Genomic DNA, 4849 nt, shown 5'->3' with positions numbered 1-4849 from the left:
AAACTCCAAACGTCGAGCCCCTGCTCCCAGGCCAAAGGTGCCAGACCCAAAACGCGTGCCTGGCCTCAACCTCCCTTGGTGGCCCTCGCACAGCCCCACTCACATTGGGGCTGCGGGCTCGCCGAGCCGAGCAAGGCCTCGACACATAGCACCTTACGTCACTCTCTACCCTCGGCCAAAATCAGCATTCACCCTCAAAACTCCAAACGTCGAGCCCCTGCTCCCAGGCCAAAGGTGCCAGACCCAAAACGCGTGCCTGGCCTCAAACCTCCCTTGGTGGCCCTCGAACAGCACCACTCACACTGGGGCTGCGGGTCGCCGAGACGAGCAAGGCCTCGACATAGCACCTTACGTCACTCTACCCTCGGCCAAAATCAGCATTCACCCTCAAAACTCCAAACGTCGAGCCCCTGCTCCCAGGCCAAAAGTGCCAGACCCAAACGCCTGCCAGGCCTCAAACCTCCCTTGGTGGCCCTCGCACAGCCCCACTCACATTGGGGCTGTGGGCTCGCCGAGACGAGCAAGGCCTCGACATAGCACCTTACGTCACTCTACCCTCGGCCAAAATCAGCATTCACCCTCAAAACTCCAAACGTCGAGCCCCTGCTCCCAGGCCAAAGGTGCCAGACAAAAACGCCTGCCTGCCCTCAAACCTCCCTTGGTGGCCCTCGCACAGCACCATTCACATTGGGGCTGCGGGCTCGCCGAGACGAGCAAGGCCTCGACATAGCACCTTACGTCACTCTACCCTCGGCCAAAATCAGCATTCACCCTCAAAACTCCAAACGTCGAGCCCCTGCTCCCAGGCCAAAGGTGCCAGACCCAAAACGCCTGCCTGGCCTCAAACCTCCCTTGGTGGCCCTCGCACAGCACCACTCACATTGGGGCTGCGGGCTCGCCGAGACGAGCAAGGCCTCGACATAGCACCTTACGTCACTCTACCCTCGGCCAAAATCAGCATTCACCCTCAAAAACTCCAAACGTCGAGCCCCTGCTCCCAGGCCAAAGGTGCCAGACCCAAAAACGCCTGCCTGGCCTCAAACCTCCTTGGTGGCCCTCGCACAGCACCACTCACACTGGGGCTGCGGGCTCGCCGAGACGAGCAAGGCCTCGACATAGCACCTTACGTCACTCTACCCTCGGCCAAAATCAGCATTCACCCTCAAAACTCCAAACGTCGAGCCCCTGCTCCCAGGCCAAAGGTGCCAGACCCAAAACGCCTGCCTGGCCTCAAACCTCCCTTGGTGGCCCTCGCACAGCACCACTCACATTGGGGCTGCGGGCTCGCCGAGACGAGCAAGGCCTCGACATAGCACCTTACGTCACTCTACCCTCGGCCAAAATCAGCATTCACCCTCAAAACTCCAAACGTCGAGCCCCTGCTCCCAGGCCAAAGGTGCCAGACCCAAAACGCCTGCCTGGCCTCAAACCTCCCTTGGTGGCCCTCGCACAGCACCACTCACATTGGGGCTGCGGGCTCGCCGAGACGAGCAAGGCCTCGACATAGCACCTTACGTCACTCTACCCTCGGCCAAAATCAGCATTCACCCTCAAAACTCCAAACGTCGAGCCCCTGCTCCCAGGCCAAAGGTGCCAGACCCAAAACGCCTGCCTGGCCTCAAACCTCCCTTGGTGGCCCTCGCACAGCACCACTCACACTGGGGCTGCGGGCTCGCCGAGACGAGCAAGGCCTCGACATAGCACCTTACGTCACTCTACCCTCGGCCAAAATCAGCATTCACCCTCAAAACTCCAAACGTCGAGCCCCTGCTCCCAGGCCAAAGGTGCCAGACCCAAAACGCGTGCCTGGCCTCAAACCTCCCTTGGTGGCCCTCGCACAGCACCACTCACACTGGGGCTGCGGGCTCGCCGAGACGGAGCAAGGCCTCGACATAGCACCTTACGTCACTCTACCCTCGGCCAAAATCAGCATTCACCCTCAAAACTCCAAACGTCGAGCCCCTGCTCCCAGGCCAAAGGTGCCAGACCCAAAACGCGTGCCTGGCCTCAAACCTCCCTTGGTGGCCCTCGCACAGCACCACTCACATTGGGGCTGCGGGCTCGCCGAGACGAGCAAGGCCTCGACATAGCACCTTACGTCACTCTACCCTCGGCCAAAATCAGCATTCACCCTCAAAACTCCAAACGTCGAGCCCCTGCTCCCAGGCCAAAGGTGCCAGACCCAAAACGCGTGCCTGGCCTCAAACCTCCCTTGGTGGCCCTCGCACAGCACCACTCACATTGGGGCTGCGGGCTCGCCGAGACGAGCAAGGCCTCGACATAGCACCTTACGTCACTCTACCCTCGGCCAAAATCAGCATTCACCCTCAAAACTCCAAACGTCGAGCCCCTGCTCCCAGGCCAAAGGTGCCAGACCCAAAACGCCTGCCTGGCCTCAAACCTCCCTTGGTGGCCCTCGCACAGCACCATTCACATTGGGGCTGCGGGCTCGCCGAGACGAGCAAGGCCTCGACATAGCACCTTACGTCACTCTACCCTCGGCCAAAATCAGCATTCACCCTCAAAACTCCAAACGTCGAGCCCCTGCTCCCAGGCCAAAGGTGCCAGACCCAAAACGCCTGCCTGGCCTCAAACCTCCCTTGGTGGCCCTCGCACAGCACCATTCACATTGGGGCTGCGGGCTCGCCGAGACGAGCAAGGCCTCGACATAGCACCTTACGTCACTCTACCCTCGGCCAAAATCAGCATTCACCCTCAAAACTCCAAACGTCGAGCCCCTGCTCCCAGGCCAAAGGTGCCAGACCCAAAACGCGTGCCTGGCCTCAAACCTCCCTTGGTGGCCCTCGCACAGCACCATCACATTGGGGCTGCGGGCTCGCCGAGACGAGCAAGGCCTCGACATAGCACCTTACGTCACTCTACCCTCGGCCAAAATCAGCATTCACCCTCAAAACTCCAAACGTCGAGCCCCTGCTCCCAGGCCAAAGGTGCCAGACCCAAAACGCGTGCCTGGCCTCAAACCTCCCTTGGTGGCCCTCGCACAGCACCACTCACACTGGGGCTGCGGGCTCGCCGAGACGAGCAAGGCCTCGACATAGCACCTTACGTCACTCTACCCTCGGCCAAAATCAGCATTCACCCTCAAAACTCCAAACGTCGAGCCCCTGCTCCCAGGCCAAAGGTGCCAGACCCAAAACGCGTGCCTGGCCTCAAACCTCCCTTGGTGGCCCTCGCACAGCACCACTCACATTGGGGCTGCGGGCTCGCCGAGACGAGCAAGGCCTCGACATAGCACCTTACGTCACTCTACCCTCGGCCAAAATCAGCATTCACCCTCAAAACTCCAAACGTCGAGCCCTGCTCCCAGGCCAAAGGTGCCAGACCCAAAACGCCTGCCTGGCCTCAAACCTCCCTTGGTGGCCCTCGCACAGCACCATTCACATTGGGGCTGCGGGCTCGCCGAGACGAGCAAGGCCTCGACATAGCACCTTACGTCACTCTACCCTCGGCCAAAATCAGCATTCACCCTCAAAACTCCAAACGTCGAGCCCCTGCTCCCAGGCCAAAGGTGCCAGACCAAAACGCCTGCCTGGCCTCAAACCTCCCTTGGTGGCCCTCGCACAGCACCACTCACATTGGGGCTGCGGGCTCGCCGAGACGAGCAAGGCCTCGACATAGCACCTTACGTCACTCTACCCTCGGCCAAAATCAGCATTCACCCTCAAAACTCCAAACGTCGAGCCCCTGCTCCCAGGCCAAAGGTGCCAGACCCAAAACGCATGCCTGGCCTCAAACCTCCCTTGGTGGCCCTCGCACAGCACCACTCACATTGGGGCTGCGGGCTCGCCGAGACGAGCAAGGCCTCGACATAGCACCTTACGTCACTCTACCCTCGGCCAAAATCAGCATTCACCCTCAAAACTCCAAACGTCGAGCCCCTGCTCCAGGCCAAAGGTGCCAGACCCAAAACGCGTGCCTGGCCTCAAACCTCCCTTGGTGGCCCTCGCACAGCACCACTCACATTGGGGCTGCGGGCTCGCCGAGACGAGCAAGGCCTCGACATAGCACCTTACGTCACTCTACCCTCGGCCAAAATCAGCATTCACCCTCAAAACTCCAAACGTCGAGCCCCTGCTCCCAGGCCAAAGGTGCCAGACCAAAAACGCCTGCCTGGCCTCAAACCTCCCTTGGTGGCCCTCGCACAGCACCACTCACACTGGGGCTGCGGGCTCGCCGAGACGAGCAAGGCCTCGACATAGCACCTTACGTCACTCTACCCTCGGCCAAAATCAGCATTCACCCTCAAAACTCCAAACGTCGAGCCCCTGCTCCCAGGCCAAAGGTGCCAGACCCAAAACGCGTGCCTGGCCTCAAACCTCCCTTGGTGGCCCTCGCACAGCACCACTCACATTGGGGCTGCGGGCTCGCCGAGACGAGCAAGGCCTCGACATAGCACCTTACGTCACTCTACCCTCGGCCAAAATCAGCATTCACCCTCAAAACTCCAAACGTCGAGCCCCTGCTCCCAGGCCAAAGGTGCCAGACCCAAAACGCGTGCCTGGCCTCAAACCTCCCTTGGTGGCCCTCGCACAGCACCACTCACATGGGGCTGCGGGCTCGCCGAGACGAGCAAGGCCTCGACATAGCACCTTACGTCACTCTACCCTCGGCCAAAATCAGCATTCACCCTCAAAACTCCAAACGTCGAGCCCCTGCTCCCAGGCCAAAGGTGCCAGACCCAAAACGCGTGCCTGGCCTCAAACCTCCCTTGGTGGCCCTCGCACAGCACCACTCCCCCGGGGGCTGCGGGCTCGCCGAGACGAGCAAGGCCTCGACATAGCACCTTACGTCACTCTACCCTCGGCCAAAATCAGCATTCACCCTCAAA

This window comes from Grus americana, chromosome 21 (genome assembly GCF_028858705.1).
Source record: "Grus americana isolate bGruAme1 chromosome 21, bGruAme1.mat, whole genome shotgun sequence".
NCBI lineage: Eukaryota > Metazoa > Chordata > Aves > Gruiformes > Gruidae > Grus > Grus americana.
The sequence above is the reverse complement of the archived record's forward strand: the minus strand, read 5'-3'. Positions refer to the sequence as shown.